This window comes from Protopterus annectens, chromosome 4.part0, assembly GCF_019279795.1.
Source record: "Protopterus annectens isolate FY-2018-M chromosome 4.part0, PAN1.0, whole genome shotgun sequence".
Classification (NCBI taxonomy): domain Eukaryota; kingdom Metazoa; phylum Chordata; order Ceratodontiformes; family Protopteridae; genus Protopterus; species Protopterus annectens.
The window spans coordinates 840,736,698-840,755,891 of record NC_056733.1 but is presented as its reverse complement, the minus strand read 5'-3'; the positions used below and the strand labels follow the sequence as shown (position 1 = coordinate 840,755,891).

General features: G+C 38.1%; 1 protein-coding gene across 1 annotated transcript in view; it reads right to left on the bottom strand.

Moving 5' to 3' along the window:
* The window catches only part of LOC122800352 (septin-5-like), a 153,272-nt gene that overhangs the window by 18,204 nt on the left and 115,874 nt on the right, over window positions 1–19,194 (bottom strand). The gene's annotated exons all lie outside the window — the stretch shown is intronic.

Sequence of the window (19,194 nt, the reverse complement as noted above, 5' to 3'; positions counted from 1 at the left end):
GCACACTCTGAGATCAGTTTACCATGGAATAGGGGAATACTCCTGAGACACTCAACCCAGGATTAGTATATATATTTCCCCCACATTTGTACCTGTATTCTGCTGTTCTGATGACTGCAGTTATGGTTTTCAGACTTTTGGCAGGCACCCTTGTAAATTGCTATACTTATTTATACATTTACATGTGTCAATTAGATTATTGAACTGGTCCAAACACCCTGTTCAGCCTCAATCTGGGCCAAAGGCAAAATCAAGTGTTAAAGATAAGTACAATTACAAACCTAAAAATAAGTACAAATAAACAAGCAAAGTGCAAATAAATGATCTGAAGGATCACATTTTTGAACATCATAACAAAATGGAATAAATTCCTGTACATATTATTTGAATGGAATAAATGACTGTAAAAACTGAAACTCAGTGAGCAAACAAAATGATACACAATGTCGGCTGTAAATTGTGAACAAACATCTTTGACCATATACTGTAAGAAACCAAGCAGCAGAACAGAAAATATTTCAAATATAAAGGAGATCATTCTCATGTTCCTGGAATACCATAGTAAAGGGATTTAATGAAAGAAGAGCTGGCAGTATGCATGCATAGCACAAAAATTACAAATGAGACTACTGTATAAGGTTATGAAGGTAATTTAAAGTTAGTGGGATGGGTAACAGAGATGGAAGAAGACATATTCAGGGGGATCAGAACTGCACTGGGCTGAATCAGAGTAAGGAGGGCACAGGGCTGTTCTAGATGTGGAATAGGTAAGTTATGAGCCAACCGTGAACAGTATGGTAATATAGCTGGTATGAACGACTTTTCAGAAAGCACATTCTGATGTAGTAAGGCAGACCGGGGGTCTTAGTAAGGCTGGAACCCCTGATAACTGATTTCTGGTGAGACAGGATGTGGCCTGGAATTTGTCAGCTGAGTGGGGGGAGGGGCAAAACTTAGAAAAGCTTGCATGGGGAAGTACACAAAAGAAATGAGGCCCTTTCAGTGTTGGAGACAATGTTGGTAGTATTTACCAAGATACATTGTTGGAGATTGAATAATGGTTAAGATGTTAACCTCACATACAGAAGGTACAGGGTTTGATTCTCACCTTTGGAAGGGAAATTGTCTAGACATTTGTAATAATTAGGAAGTGTAATTCTGTTCGTGTTGGCCAACCATGGCAATTCGGTATTTTGAATTTCATCTATTAGGTGTTTCGTATTTCTCAGTGTTCAATGCAGATGTGTCGATCTTCTGGTTGACGGTTATATCACATTTCGGTTACGTGATACAGATCTCATACTGCAGTTCCAGTACAGAATTTGGGCTTCTTATAGAAAAAATAACACTGTGCTTCATGTATAGAACTTTACTCTATAACCATCTCAGCCAACCCAGTTGTTAGGTGTTACATTTGTGCCTCAGAAAAAGTTATTTCTAATGGCAATAACTCCTGAGTGGAATTAATATGTCCTCATTCCCATCATGTTTTATGCCAATAAAATGCTTATTTGAAAAAAATATCCTTAAAAAACTAAGAAGCACAACAAACTTCAAAACTGTAATCCAAGCCAGATGGCTAAAAAGAAGAAACCAGCAGAACTTTTAAAGATTTATTTTGTTAGTGCTTTCATTCACAAAATGTGTGAACTTCTATAGACAAAGAATATTATTTCATTAAAATTTAAATAAAACTAATACAATGACATCACTCTGAGCTTCATAAATGTTAAACGTATACATACAAATTTATAAATTCACACAAAGCCATGTATAATAAACAGCCACAATCAACTGTAAAAAACAAACCCTTCAAAGGGAGTCTATGTTAAAAAATATATATATGAACAACAGAAAACATACCTGCATATGTATGCAAGGAAAACAAACTATATACGTATGTACATAAAATTAATTGTTTATGTACAATGTGTCTTGTTCACCAAGTACTTCTTTAACTTCAGGTCGACAAATTTAGCACAGGCATAGTTGATGGACCGTCTACCATCCACTATGGGGCGAACTCTGTCGCAAACCCAGGGCACACCTTTTTATTCTTGGTTATTGAACAAGTAAAGGATGTAAGGGGTAGCCCTTGATTGTTGAAGTTAGAGGAAAGGGAATGTTTGTGGCAGTTGAAACTCAATGCTTGTGTTCATCCTGGTTTGAAAGATCACAGTAATTTAAAATGCATTTTAAAATTTAAATCACTTGATTTTTGTGTACATAATTAATTTTATGTACATACATATATAGTTTGTTTTTCTTGCATACATACGCAGGTATGTTTTCTGTTTCCCATATATATATATTTTTTTTAACACAGACTCCCTTTGAAGGGTTTGTTTTTACAGTTGATTGTGGCTGTTTTTCTTACATGGCTTTATGAGAATTTATAAATGTGTATATATACCTTTAAAATTTATGAAGGCTCAGTTGAAAGGATGTGATTGTCATTGTATTAGTTTTATTTAAATTTTAATAAAACAAGTATTCTTTGTCTGAAGAAGTTCACACATTTTGTGAATGAAAGTGCAAACGAAATAAATCTTTAAAAGTTCTGCTGGTTTCTTCTTTTTAGCCATCTGGCTTGGATTACAGTTTTAAAAAAAATATCCTTGTTTATGCTAAACGTGGTTTCAAAAAAGATTCTGAACCAGCCAACGGTATCTTATAGGTTCATAGGTTCATAGGTTCATACTAGGCTATCTGCCCGAGGGCATTTACAAGCCTAGCCCATAGTTTTGTGGCTTACGCCACCCCTTTAGTATGGGGAACTATACCCATTATTTTGCTGTGCCTCTGTTGAGCAGTGACACTGAGGTAATCCCTGGGGTATATCTGCGATCTCCCATCCATTGGTCAAGATTTCTCTTGAACAAGGCCAGCGAGGTGCTCTGCCTCACATATACCGGGATTTTATTCCACAGCATAGGGAGTCTTTGGGTGATGAATCTATCCCTCCAGCACGTCCTATTAATAGCCGTGTCGAGGTTTAAGTCTCCCGCCCTTGTGGCTCTGACGGATCTAGATTTTTTGAGGTGAAGCATATTCATCAAATCTGGGTTTGACATGGCCTTGTATGTTAGGCAAAGGTCACCTCTGAGCAAGCGATCTTCATCTACATCTACTAAAGCAAGACAATAACAGAGAAGAGTTAGTCTGTATCTTAAATGTTCATAAGGAGTGCTCGATATACTGCCTTCTTTATTTATTTATTTTGCTAATTTTTTGTTTGATATACTATCTTAGGAAAAATGCTTCTTTCAGAAAATCAGACCATTTGGTTATCTCCTTTGCCAAAGGAAAACAGTACACATCGTTTGGGAAACAAACCTTGTCAAAATTGCTTTGAAATTGTACTTCATTTTGTTAGAAGTATGCCCAGGCCATATTCTACCAGAGTAGTAGCCACTTCACTATCATTATTTAAGGATGCAGCTGCACAATATAAATGTGAAGCTGCTAGTTGGTACAAAGAATTCACACTTGTATAATCGCTACCACCTAGCTGACCTAGGTTTGATTTGTGACCTTAGGCACTGGAGGTGCATGTCAAAAATGGATGAATGAGCAGTGTATGCTGGCTTCCCTATCCTGGGGGAGGAAAGCAGCAAGGTCCTTGTGCACAAAAGCAGCCTGTTCAGTAGATGGCCACTGGCTCATGTATGGATCACCAGTAGCAAAAAGTGGCCTGCCAAGCACTGTGTACGTACTGCTGGCAGGCTGTGTATATGATAGCATGCGTTTGCAGCCCAGTATTGCAGGTTCTGCTGTGACAGTGTCCTGACTGTCAGCTAGAAAGTGGAGAAATAAGGCACACAAAAAATACTCAAGCACTTTTTTAATCCTTCCTCCGCTGAACTTTAACTTAAAAGTCTCAGAAGTATAGAAACATGGATCCCAAACACCCGTCATTGTAATCTTTTGATGGGAACATTCAGATCACTTTTATGATGTTTCTGAGGGGTTACATGGAAAGCAGCTATTCATTCCATGAATAGTCAGAAGCCCCAGTGGTTTTTTTTTGTTTGTTTTTATTCCTAAAAGGCATCATGAGGGACTACAATTTGTTAAATAGTTGTAAAGCAATTAATTTGATGCCAAATAATTAATTTAATATTCTGGAAGAAAACTAATTGCTTGCAATTGTAATCAATTAAGTAATTAAGATATGCTTCCCCAATAATATCAGTGATTCTCTATTAGCAAGAATTTTAGATTTCAACTACAGAAGAATTAAAAAGTGCTTCCTTGTATTGGGTCTATATTAGATCACTGAACGCTTAAAAAAGAAAACGGTGATTAATCAACCCTATGTAAGTGAAAGCTTACAATTTCAAACTGTCAGAACAGTGATTTTTTTTTTCCTAGGGAAAGAAAATCGCTGTTCCAACAAAAAAAAAAATACTTTAAACATTACATTAAGTGGCAGGCTTCAACCCCCACACCCCCCTACTTAAATATACCAACTCCAAGAGCGCACTACAGTGCTGAAAACATCAAAGTAACGAAGCGGCCAAGCAAATTCTTTCCCAGGGAAAGAATTTGCTTAAAAGCTGGTTAGATATTTTGTCATTTCAGGATTTTGAGTTAGTCCAAGACGCATTCAAAAGAATGCATCTTCGGTCTTCTAATAGGGAACCCTTGTATTAGAGTGATCACATGTATGAAGGTGTGACTGACTGCAAGGTAAGTCTTTTTAACTATTAAAAATTGTTTGGAGATGATCTTTAACCCTCAGATTTTCTTCCTGTTCATCTAACAAGAGTATGTTCTAGCAGCACTTTTTAATTAACAATTACTTACATCATTATGAAGATCAACAAGTTTTCTACTCTCTCCAACAAAGAGATTTTGTCAGATTTACATTTTCTTGGATTTAAAAATGTAAATAGCTGAAATTTCATTTACTGTGCAGAATTTATAACTGTGTTCTTTTAATAACATAGACTTGTCTGCTATACTATGAAACTGTTCACTACCTTGTTGTTTCATCGACAAGTCTGATTACCTCATCATGGAATTTCAGATTGTTTTAAAAGGAAAATAGATTTTATTTTAGTTCAAAATTTCTCTTACCACAGTGAAGTATACCAAGCCAGAGCTGAGGCTGTCTTTTTCTTTCTGTTTGCTTGTGACAGTTATTTGGACCTGGGAAATTCTAACTTGTGACGAGAGATAAACCAAGGATTTCTGGGTCATATGCATTTGGACTTTATTTTCAGACCAATCCTCTTGCCTGGTCAACAAATGTTAAATAAACAAATAAAAGCCATATTTGTTCATCTGTCATACTGGTTACATTATGTCTCAATGAATCATACTAGATTGAACTCAGATATTAACAAAAACCTGGCCTAACAGACTATGGCCCTGGGTCTAGTGAGAGGCTTTGCTCCTACACCCCCTTACTCTACATAAACTAACTACAAAGTTGGAGTCCATTGGGGAAATGGGGAAAAGGTGGTTTCGTACACTGTGATTCACCAAAATTGCAATGATGACTTAATAGGATTTGCTGATCTGTGAATTAACTACCCTATATATGTAGGGAAAGGGATAAACTACACCCTTATCTGTCTTTTATACCAAAAATTGCCAAGGAGACTAAGTCATCTTCCTGTCTTCTTTCCAGAATATACTCATCAGGGAAAGTATCTCATCTATAGAATAAATGTGAACCATCATTTGAGACTTTGCATTGACAGAATGAAGGCTATCCACAAACATAGCCAGTTATTTGTCTCAGTTTCCAATAGAACGCTTAGATATAAAGTTTCCGTAATTACTTTAGCAAGATGGTTGACTGTATACAGTTTTGGCAAAATAAATATAATCTTCTTGTTACAGTATAAAATATTTTCTCAACTAGAGCAGTTGTTTTCACAATTTTTTTTTCTGAAATGGATCTTCAGATGATTATGTCTGCAGCAGCTGCTTTGTCTGCTCTGCACGATTTTGCAAGGTGCTGTATGCTGGATATGATGCCCACGTTCACATCTTTTTCTCTGGTTACTGGTGTTTCAGGTATGAGCCTACAGAGAGAACCACCTACAAGAATTTACATGATGTTCTGTCTTGCTGTTAAAACAATTTAACATCCTCCTGTCAGACATCAATATTATGTTCCTATCATAATGACAGATGTATGAGAGTATGTCATTTCCACATCTATGGCATAGCTATTCTCCAATATATCTTCCTTTTTTTCTAACCTTCAGAAGCTTTTGCATGGCACAATGAAGACCTGGAAGAGCTCAGCACTGTAAGATATTAGCACTTTCGTTTAAATCTCTGTTAAACTTCCTCAGACATTTAAATGTGTTACATTATTTCCTTTTATATTGCCACTTTGTTTCCCATTGGACTCTCATTAACATAAATTAGCATATACAAGTCTATCTAAATAAATATTATCAACCTAATATATGGATTTGCTCACAAAAAACTTGAACTACTGCAGCAATGTACATTTTAAAAATACTGAATTGGCATTTAAAATATTTAAAACTTTTAAAACTTAGAATTATTTAAAATGTCATAAAATTCTTTTTTACCAATAAAAAAATTTAAAAAATGTAAGAAATGTAAGAACTGAAATAATGTTGCATCAAGATGATTTTAAACAAGAAAAATATAAATATTTACAAATAAATAAACATTATAATAACATGTACAAAAATGAACTATTATATATAGCACACGGCATCTCACTCAAAGAATATATGAACATGAATATGCCATAAAGAAAATTAATTTAAATAATGCTTTGACTAAACATGTCAGTGAGTTTACTAGCCATCAATTACTTTTTATGGCTATAGACCACGTAAGCATAATGGAAAAGGAACCATGGGGGTCATATCCAGAACTCAAAGAACTAAAATGGCAAATTAGAGTTCAAGCCGATAAGTGGCCAGGAATTAATGAACGCATTTCTATAGCACCTGTATTAAAATTAAAAGCATTACAAAGAAAGAAAATTGTTTAATGGCATGCATTTTAAGTTATGTGCTATGTATAATTGTTCAGTTTTTTACGTTATTATAATGTTTATTTATTTGTAAATATTTATATTTTTCTTGTTTAAAATCATCTTGATGCAACATTATTTCAGTTCTTACATTTCTTACATTTTTAAAATTTCTTTATTGGTAAAAAAGAATTTTATGACATTTTAAATAATTCTAAGTTTTAAAAGTTTTAAATATTTTAAATGCCAATTCAGTATTTTTAAAATGTACATTGCTGCAGTATTTCAAGTTTTTTGTGAGCAAATCCATATATTGGGTTGATAATATTTATTTAGATAGATTCAAATGGTAGTATTTATGTATATGCTAATTTATGTTAATGAGAGTCCAATGGGAAACAAAGTGGCAATATAAAAGGAAATGATGTAACACATTTTAAATGTCTGAGGAAGTTTAACAGAGATTTAAACGAAAGCGCTAACATTGTTTGTTTTGTCATTAAAGTATCTTTTCTTACCATTCAAGTTTGTGGTTTATAGCTGGAGAGACGTGGTGCATTGGCATTTATTGGATTCAGTTTGTCTGTTGTTTTCATTTATCAGTTTGTCAGTGTGAGATATTATGGGATGAGAGAGTGTTTGGCAGCCTGCAGGAAGTTCTGCTCACCTTGTGATCCTAAAACTTGCTGGCCTAAGTCCTGCTGTTATGAAGGATGGACTAACTTTTACAGATCTCTCATTATGGTAAGTAATTAACTTTATTTATTTTTTATCTGAACATACTGTTTTATTTAGGTCCACTCAAGCCTACAGCTAAGAGCCTTTTATATAGTGATTCCCTTTTTGGACTTTCTGGGTGTGATTATCCATGTGAATAAATTGGACTTTCTTCCACAGCAAACACAGACTTTTACTGGTACAATTCAGCAGCCTCCCTTCGTACCATCTTTTGTGCAACAGCTGTATGTCTCAACAAATGCTATCAGGTCGAAATTGTATCTTTGGTGAATCTCAACCTAACAGACCCATCCAAAAATGAAAGTGTTTTCTAGTCTTTGTTAAAACCAAGATGCTGTAGCAAATTGTAACATTACCCACTAGAGACGCTAATATCCTTGGTATAGTCCTTATCAATGTAGTTCTAGCTTGTACCTCACCCTCTATCTTATCATCCTTTCTTAAATCTGACAGCAAATAAGTCATCTTCTCTGGCAGGCCTACTGGTACCACCCATAATCAAACAAGGCCATTGCTAGAGTCTTTTCTACTAGGGAAAGCTCTGACTTTGAGCAGCACCCAAACACCTACACAGAAAAGTCAGTACTGGTCTTCCTAAGACTTTCGGCTTTTTCCCGTTTAGGGGTTGCCACAGCAGAACTCTGGTCCACTCATGATTGGCTGTGGATTTTTACAATGCCGAGCTGCCAGCCCAATGCCCAACCTTCAACGAAGGCACACCCATTCACGCTCGCACCTACCTGCATGTCTTTAACATCACTCAACTGCGGGGAGGACATGCAGACTCCACACAGAAGGCGCTCCAGCCAAGAATCAAATGGGAGAACCTCTTGCTGTGAGGCGACAATGCTAACCGCTGCACCACCACGGCATAATAAATTGAGAAACAATACCCTCTTGTGGAACCCCCATATTAATACACTGCATAACCAAAGAAGAAAAATAATGAAAAGTTGTATGAAATTCCACCCCTGCCCCATCTCAAGAATTCTCTGAAACATATCCACAAGGAGTGTAAGAGCACTATTAGAAATGGAAAGTGGAGTTTTGGGCTGTTGCAGTTACCAGTGGATCCTACAAATCCTTCTTCAGTTATGTCAGGAAATTAAGGAATAATGTCCAATAATGCACTGAGCTAATTTATAATAATATCACACATTCCATTCCCACAGATATAGGAAATATATTTACTAACTTTACTTCACCTACCCACATTTTCCCCCCACAATTCTGTTCCCTTTAAAATCACTCTGGAACAATTCTAACAATCTATGTAAAAGGCTACAAATAATACTTCCATGGGACCAGACAGTATGCCAGGCTGCATTCTCATCTGTGCCATGCATACACTATCTGAGCCTCTACCTAAACTGTTCAGCTTCAGCCTATCTACAGTGTTTGGGGATGATACCGGAAGAATGACTATTGTGACTCTCAATCACAAGGGAGACCCCTCTACAGACCAAGGTAATTATAAACCCATCACTATCACCAGCCTTATATGCAAGCCATGGAATGTGTCATTGCACAGCTCATTAATGCAGGCACAGGCAATGTAACTGATCTAAATCTTAATCAGTTCAATTTTGAGAAGAGTAAGCATTGTCTTCTGAACCTTGTAAGCTTCTTTGAAAAGGTTACAGAGGCTGTGGACAATGGTCACTCTGTGTGTGCTGCCATCCAACAGATCCCAAGTTGTTAATGCTGTTGGTACCATCTCTGAACACAGATTTTAAGTAATGCCCTACCATCATACCTCCCAACCATACCGATTTACTCAGTAAAAAATTACTTTTGGGGTAGAAATGAAGGGGTGCCATGATTCTCGAGTGGCACCCCTTCATTTCTGATTTTTTTCTTTTCATTTTTTTGATTTTCGCATTGTTTGTGTTGACATCATCACTTACGCGATGACGTCAGCACCGCCATGGCTTTCAGCCAGTCAGAATTGAGCTCAAGGAGCTGACGTCGCATTTCCGGCTGGCCTGGCTGCTATGCAAGCTGGAACAGCAGCACTGAATGGAATGGATTATTTTATTTTGTTTGGAATGGAATGGCAGCATTTGGATTATTTTACGGAACAGCAGCAGTTTGAAAGCAGGAACGGCAGCACTCGGGGAACAGTAGCATTTGGATTATTTTGCTCAAAACAGCAGCAGTTTGCCAGTGGGAGAAGACTCATGGAACAGCAGCAGTTTGCGAGCGGGAGAAGACTCAGCATGTAAGTAAGACAGTCTTTCCGGCCAGAAAGAAGACTGGGGTTGGTGTGTGTGGGTGCATGTGTGTGTGCCATGGCTGCTTTTCCTCATATCTACTTCCTTGCTGTGTAACACAAACTAAGGCACACGGGTAGTTTACTTAGATCACTGTACTTGTATGCTATCTCTAGGATTTGAATCTGTACTTGTTTTTTTAGTAGTGATTTGAGGATGACTGGATAAAGCTTGCAGTGTTAACAGATCCTGGCTAGGATATTGTTTATGACTGAATTCTGAATTAGAGTCGGGAAAATTATGTTTCTAGTGATCTTTTTTTTGTTCTATATGTTTTAAGATAGAAGGTGATCCACACAGTAATCAGATAAATAAATAATCCAACTGTATCCACACATTATAGTGTTGTCATGGTGATGGCAGACGAAATGTCTCTTGGATTACTAATAGATTTTACATGAGTAGTACCTGTATACATTTGAGCTGAATGTGCATGACTTTATTCTACCTTAGAATCTTAAGCAGGATCTATGGTGAAAGTAGAACTGGAAAATTTTGAGAAAGTCATAAAAAGCTATTCTTGTAGCACACAAAGTGCTCGTCCATTCTGGAGTTGTTCAGTGATGTTCCTTTACATTGTCTGTTGCACAAACGGGCAGCATTGAGGAGGAGGTGATAACTAAATTTGTTTCCTTCATAATGTTTGTGCCTTTATGCTGCACTGTCATGTCAGGAAATGGGAATTAAAATGTGAAAAAGGTGCCTTTTTATGTCCACTTCCTTTGGGGGATTCTGGCTTGTGTATATAAAAAGGAAATACCTCCTAGGTTGTAGTCTGACTTCAAATGGAAAAACAGAGGATTCCTGTGGGAGCTGATATGCCGGTCCAGTGATAATAGGTGCAATAGAAATTGAAAACAGATGCATGGAGAAAGTTAATGAAGACATGTCTAACACCAAGTAGTATGGGTTATGTGGCATAAAATGTTTGGTAAAAGAAAGGATGTCACTGCATTGTGCCAAGAAAGCTCAGATAGAGGTACATGCTTACTCTGGGAAGGTAAGCTTGATGGAAGGAAGGAAGGGTTTATATTTACAGAGTACTTTCTGTCAGGAGGGGCTACCTATTCTGCCTGTCAGAGGAGTCATCATGCCTGCTGTAGAGTAAACCATCTATATAGAAAAAAAACTGTGTCCCTGCTGAGTAGGTCTTGCATTTTAGGTTCACGGTCAGCGCCTGTGGAAGTGTGAGCAACCAAGTCTATTTTAATTGTGAAACAGTATTGCTTTGTTTAGCAGATGTCTGTCAGTGTTTGTGCTGCAAAATGTAAAAATAAAATCCAAATAATCATTGTAGAAGTAAAGCAGTATGCACACATTAGTGTTTATGGTAAATGGGGCGAAATAGCCAGGTAATGGGACATTGGAATGGCTGCAAAGGGACTCTGGTGCCATATTTTGGTTGTCCTTCAGTTTGCGTTTGAAAGTTGGTGTTCCACAAGTCCACTGGAGTGGGTAGGGTTACACAATTCTGTATGCAAATTAGATGTTAATCGGCATACAGATTTGTACCTATTTTTCATGGGCCTTGTCCAGATTTTTGATGTTTCCAGGTTGAGAGGTATGCCTGCCATATGTATTTGTGCTTGGACCTGTCATCTTCAGTATTTCTTTTGCAGACATTCAAGCCAATATCCCAGAAGTGTGGTTGACCACATTTGTTAATGACAGCAGGCTGGTCACTATTATGTATTTATCCACTGATATTAAACAGCTATAGCAACAGCTAGAGTATGTATACACCTGGTGTGCTAAAAAAGGTCTCCAACAAAATATAAAATAAAATCTGTTCCCACCTCATATATATTATAAATAGCATTTCTTTTCAGACAGACACAGAGCACCTGACTGGCCCTATTTAAATGCAATCTGGACAATTGGATGGGTAACTGTAAATTCACCCTGGGGGTTTCCACCTGTGTCCCTCTTGGACAGGGACAATAGGTGCTGATCATGGAAATAAGAGTAGAACATGGTTAGACTTGTAAGGGCCCCAGAGCCATTAGCCTACTAACTTCCTATTAGTGACCTGGGTTCTTATGTGGACAATTCTCTCTCATTCAATCATCATGCTTCCACCATAGTTACAAAATCTTTCTATATGGCCAAGCTAATTTCCAAGGGAATATCATAAAGATCCAAATAAGTCATCATACTGTTGTACTCTTCCCTTATCAGACCCCTCATGGAATACAATGCTCCCTGGGGTATGCATAACTCCAAGCATATTCCTCAAATAGAAAGGCCCCAAAGATTTTAACTAATAAAATTAAAGGGCTTAAACTTACACTCAGTAGCCTGCCTGCTGCTCTGAATTGACCTATTTCTCACTTTTTGAGCCATGAAAGACTCAATCCTACTTGACCTCTTATTTTCTCACAAAACCAGTATCTCTACAAACACTCATACTAGGGCTCTAAATCTATTCCAACAAATAAACAAAACTCCGTCAAGAAGCAGTTTTACTACAGACAAAAGACAACAGAAGATATAAGGAAGGCAAGCTGATGCAACACAGAAATGAGTTACAATTCCCTCAGAAAGATGATGAAAAGGGTAGTTTAGTAACTGAGGGTGCTGTACCCAAAGAGAAATACAATGGTGTAAATAACACCATTGAAAACCCTTTTCACTTTAAGAGAAATGAATTGCTAGTATATAATTTTCTAACCTTCTGAAGTTCTTGAATGACGTGAGATAAAAATAAATTCCTATTAGGTATCAGAATTGTAACTTCAAAGATATGAATTGCATAGGAATGGATAATTTTGTTTGCCTACTTGTTAAATTAGCAGATCTTGAGAGACTCCTTGATAAGAGAAAACCATAGTTGTCTGAGCAATATTGGAGCTACTATAATTAGTTGGTCCTTTCTTTGCCTTTTGTAGAAGAAAATCTGGAGGAAATGAATTTAGCAGTTTGTGTTCATAAGATTTCACTGCAGGTGACACAAGGTACTACCTTGGCTTCCTTTAAGGCTAGCCTTAATGACAGCATGGGTAGACACAAATTTACCCCAGAGTCATCATGTTATGACTCTGCTTGATCTGGGTGGTGAGCTCTATCAAGTGCTTAAAAAGGTGTCAAGAATGTTGTGTCTTTTTAAAGGTGTTAAGTGAAGAGGCAAGCCTTTGTCCCTATGATCAGTTGTCTAGTATTAGGCCTGTGTTTCTAGAGGTGGGTGAGAAGACCAGTGGGGAATTGTGGGATTTATTTTTCCTTTTCTACTTTCTTCACAGATTACAATGGATTCTTAGGATGCTGGATGAGATGCCCATCTGCCATCAGTTAATGACATTTCGCAAACATGATCTCTGGCAGTACTCAGGAAGTGAAGCTTTCAGTCATTGGTCATTCACTCATCAGGTCCACAGTGCGTTGTCTTCTTCCCGAACAAGAGCAAGTAAGGATTCACTTGCTCATGTAAATGTATTAGCTATCCATGAAGGTGTTGGACAAGCAGGGCATCTGTCAGGTTTAGCAAATATTCTTGTCAGCAGCTTAAGTCAAGCAGTTTATCTACACCGTGCATCAAAAAGTGTTTCAAGATCTGATTCTAGCTAAAGAGCAGGCAGACTACCGCTTTCTGTGTCACCAAAAATGAACATCTATATAACATTTGGATCAGCTCTCGAGAAGAGTGTCACACAAGAGGGAACACAAACTGCTAAATTCATTTCCTCCAGTTTTTCTTCTCCAAAAGGCAAAGAAAGGACCTACAAATTATAATAGCTCCAATATTGCTCAGACAACTATGGCTTTCTCTTATCAAGGAGTCTCTCAAGATCTGTTAATTTAACAAGTAGGCAAACCAAATTATCCATTCCTATGCATCTCATATCTTTGAAGTTACAATTCTGATACCTAATAGGAATTTATTTTTATCTCACATTCTTCAAGAACTTCAGAAAGTTAGAAAACTATATACTAACAATTCATTTCTCTTAAAGTGAAAAGGGTTTTCAATGGTGTTATTTACACCACTGTATTCTCTTTGGGTACAGCACCCTCGGTTACTAAACTACCCTTTTCATCATTTTTCTGCCGGAATTGTAACTTATTTCTGTGTTGCATCAGTTTGCCTTCCTTGTATCTTCTGTTGTCTTCTATCTGTAGTAAAACTGTTTCTTAATGGAGTTTTGCATCTCAAGCTTCATAAAAACAGGTGTAGGAGCACTGTGGTTTTATACAATTCTGTTCTGTATTTGCTGAAATTCTTGCAAATGTTTAGTCAAGTGCATATAGTGTTTGATGTCTAGTATGTTAAACATTACCGTGTTACAGGTTTGCAGACACTGCAATACACTCTACCAGGTTTTGCAACTCAGAGTAAACAGAAAAGGGCAGTTTTTTTTCCTTTTCTACATGTTTGTGTGATCTATGAGGTAGTATGCATAGTAATCAGGTGTGAGAAGCAGTGCAGAAGGTTTTTTAGTGTTTTGTGACTTTGCAGGTTTTGATTTATCATTATCATGATTTGGTGGGGAACCTTAGAAGTTTCATTTACAATGTTCTGCATTTCAACCAAAGGAGATATGATACAAAATTATGCATCTACATTTGTTACCTAACTCTGGATCTTAATTTTGCTCTAAATTCTTTGATGACAACTTCCTTTGAGGCTTTTTATAGGTTCATAGGAGATTACTAGGCTATGACTCAAGTACCCTTACAAGCCTAGCCAGTTTTACCCAGATTTTACACAATTTTCTATCCCTAGGAGAAAGATAACAAGGGTCAGCAAGCGGGCTTTTGACTATTTTTACAGGCTGCCTCTGTTCATAAGGGACATGGGCACCACCCCATGAGTGAATCTGCAATTTCCCATATATTGGTCCAAACTGGACATCAAGGCAGTAAGGGAATGGCTGTATTTCACGTGAACAGGAAGCCTATTTCAGAGGAGGGGCAATCTCTGGGGCACATATCTGTTTCTCTAGCATGATCTATTCATGTCAGAGATCAGGTTTAGACCTTTATAGTAGGTAACTCTCATGCAGTTAATTTTGTGAGTATGAAACATTTCCATCAGGGCTGGGTCACAGACTGCCTTGTAGGTCAGGCACAGACCAACTGTCAGTAATCGGTAGGAAACTGAATACAGTGATAGGGCTTTTAATTCATCCACATGTTGGTTATACCCTGTATTTTTGGGGTGAGAAAACTTTGAGGATGCTCCAGCTTTTGCAGGTGCCTGGAAGAGTACGTACCAAAGGGTACAATGTATTTGATTATTGATCTGATGAGGGCCAAGTACAGTGGTATTATGACATCCTTAGATCTGAACACCATGCTATTACATATAAGCCAAACCACATAGAAGGATTGCCTCGCCACTGCGGACACATGCTGGTCAAAGTTCAGATTACTTTCTGAGTACCCAGATTTCTCACCACTGGGTCCACTCTTAGAGGAAGCTATAAATATTGTAATTTGCAGGGTACTTGATTTTCCAAAGGGTAATATTATGCACTTCTTTGCATTTAGCTTGAGGCTATGACTCTGACACCAATCATTAATCTGCATCAGACCTTTCTGTAGGATGTCAGCATAGTTTGGGGAGTCAGTGATTGCCCTCACACTGCAGTCATCAGCAGACTTGGTCAGCCAAAGGCCATCTACATTTGCCTTGACATTTGAGAAGTATATCCCAAACAGGAGGAGGCTCAGCACTGAGCCCTGTGGTACTCCACTTCTGACTGGCCTCCTGCTGTATGTGGATTGCCCCACTCTAACAAAATGTGTCCTATCTGTGAGCCATTTGGCTACCCATCTGGTAACATGGAGGTTTATGTCCAATTTTGTGAATTTATCTATAATACCTCAGTTGGGTATTTGTGTAAAATGTCTTGGCTATGTCAAGGTAGACAGTATGCAATGGCTTACCCTCATCCATGGCCTTGGTCACCTTCTCAAAGAAGTCTACCAGACTGAGCAGGCAGGATCTGCCCTTGATGTAGCCACACTGGGTTGGGTCTAGAGTTTGGAGATTTCCTATATCATTGTTAATCAGGTCCATGATTATCCTTTCCACAGACTTGCATATGAGGCTAGTCAGACTTATGGGTTGGTAGTTTCCTGGGTCAGTTGATGGTCCCCCTTATGCAGAGGGATAACTTGTTACTGTTGTACACTCTACTAGGACAAAGTCTGTCTGAAGACTATGTTTAAATAGGGATCTAAGTGGATCTGCTAGGTCATATTTCAAGCTGTTTAATAGTCACCCTGGGATTCTGTCAGGGTCCATTGATGCCATGTGTCTAGATTTAGAGAGTACACTGAGAACCTATTCTTTTGTGATAACAGGCAAAGGAATGGTAAGGAGGTATTTAATGGGGAGTGACGTGAGGTGATGTGAGATGATGAGGGGTAAAGTCTGAGATGCATTTATCAGCCAGCAGGTTTGCTGTTTCTTCTGGCTGAGTACAGGTAGTGTCATATACAGCCAGCTCAACACATTCTTCAGTGTTTTCCTTAAGATTTTAGACATGACTGTAAATGCTCTATGGTTATCCTTTGGTTGGAAGGTTATTTTAGTCTCTTATGTAGCTTTTGAAGACTTGACTAGTTCTCTTATTTGCCTGTTGAGACTAACGAGGGATTTTTTTCTGTTGTGCACCTCTAGATAGGAATCTCTTCCTTCTTTTGTATAGTCTGTTTATGCCACAAGTCCACCAGGGTCATTTAGCTAGACCTGACTTTAGTTTGGTCAGGTACTGCCATTTCTATGCAGTTGTTTTCCTTCTTTTGTATAGTCTATTTATGCCACAAGCCCACCAGGGTCATTTAGCTAGACCTGGCTTTAGTTTGGTCAGGAAATGCCATTTCTAGGCAGTTGTTTAAGTGGTTGTACAAGGCATTTGTGTATACTTCTGCATAGGCCTCCATGTTTTGGGGGTTAGGGGGAGCTTTAAAATTACCTATGTTATCACTTAATAGAAGGTAATTTGCCTTGGAACAATTCTTTAGGGTTTTAGAGTATGATGGAGGTTCTACCATTACATTTATTTTAAAGGAGACTGATTTATTATTCAATCTTACCAATGAGGACATTAAACTGTGTGTGTGTGTGGGGGGGGTGAAGTGCTTCCCTGTGTTTGTGAGTACTACGTCAAAGATATTTGAGCCCAAAGTAGGAGTGCAGGCCAGCTATTCCAGAATATTTGAATTGACAAAATCCAGGAATCTCTGAGCCTGCATATTAGTGGTTGTACATGTTCTGCAGTTTATGGAGGGGTAGTCAGAACTGCCCATGAGTGGTGTGCTAGTTGGAATGGTAAGTGATTCTGCTAATTTCAGGTATGCTGAGTGGTTTTCATGGTTCATGGTTGGGGACCTGTCGCTAGTGATGATATGGTGGGTAATTTTGCCTGTCATAAGCTGGACATGGAGTAGCTCAAGTGAGTCATCCTGTTTGACCAATCTAGAGGTGTGATTGTTCTTGATGTAAATGAACCAAGAAGAAACTGTGTAGTGTGGAGGGTGTGACATTCATTCCGTGGATTATGTTTTGCACTTAGTTCACTAATGAAAATGGGAATGTAAAATAATAAAATAGAAAATAGTAGGTAGTCCACAGTTGAATTAAAAATGGAATATCCCTTACTGAAAAACACAAACAAGTGATCCTAGATAAGTATAAGAAAAAGCATAAAAAATTAAAAACATTCATTATATAATCAGGTTATCTGGAGCCAGGGAGTGGTCTGTTAAGAGCAATAAAAGCAATAAAAACATTAAACTCATTCCTTTAACCAAGTCCACCTTCCCCCTTAACATCATAATATAAGCTGAGACTGTGCTACCTTAGAACCGAAACCAAAAAGCTAGAGACAAATTAAAATATATAATACAAGATAAGAACAGCTTATTAACACTTTATATATTTTTATGTAAAAGGAAACACCTCCTCTTCTTTCATTTTTTCCTTTTCAGAGGGTGGTCTGAATGTGTGATGGGCACTGTAGCCTTCACTGCTGAGGTGCTTTCTGTAGCCTGTAGCCTTGAGCCACATCTCTGTAATTGCACAGATGTCAGCTTCCAGGGAGTGCAGTTTCTTGTTAAGACTCCTAGCATTGAGCAGTAGTACCTTCAACTTGACATTAGAAGGATTTGTTATGTTGGTAAGTCTGTTGTTTTGGCACCACCTAAAAATGGCATTATTCAAAAACCTAGTGGCAACAGGTGCAGACCATCTCTGGCAAAGCAGCATGGTCAGTCAATCATGTCATCCTAGGCTGACAATACTAGACCCCCTTGGAATGACACCATTTTCTAAGCCAATTATTGAAGGCAATCATTTTCTGTTTGTATTGTGGTATCATTCTTGGTGAGGGTAGAATGCTGCTCAATGCGAGGCTCATACCAGCCTGCGACACTTATACAGAGAAATCCATCATGTCTCTCTTCATATAGTCCAAGGAGGTATGTCTCAGGTCATTCATACCCACATGGACTATGGCTGAGTCATGCTGGTATGTGAGTGACCTGGGTGTCTGTGTTATCTGGTGAATCTTGGCCCCTGATTATCCAACCTGGTGAGGGGGATGCCCACGTTTCTCATGCTGGAGTCTCCTATGACCAAGATGTCTGAATGTGTGGTTAGGGGCTTTCTTGTGGACACACTGTGATGTGTATTATTATGCATAGTGGTTGGTGTTGACTTGGTTTTGTTTGCACGTACTTTCTGAGGGCAACGTACGGGAGCCCTCTGAGGTTTTGGTATGTTACTTATGAGTACCTCTGCATGTGTGTTTATGTGTTGAGACCTTATTTAGTGAGGGAAATAATGTGCATGTGCTGACAACCCATTTGTCATTTGATTTGTCAGTGTGTGAGAGTCTTGTATCAATTTACATAGTGTAACTATATCTCTCACATACTGTGTTTGTTTGTTTCAGGAATAAGTGATTGTCAGTATACATGAGACAACTGCTACATTGCCTCAGGATGCCCATGTTCACCAGGATGGAGAGAGAAATAGCAGGAAAGTGCCTATCCATGGTTTCAGGTGTTTTTTTACTGTGGGTTTAACCAGGGAGAAGAGTGGGGAGATTTAACTGGACTGGGATGACAGCACACGGATGAAGAATGGGTGCTACACTCAGTGTGAACTGCAGCTATCCAACAAGGTGATGCAGCTCTGCATGCAACTCAGATGCTCATAGAGCAGCAGTGGGACTGGAGAAGGTTGCAGAGATAGTTATT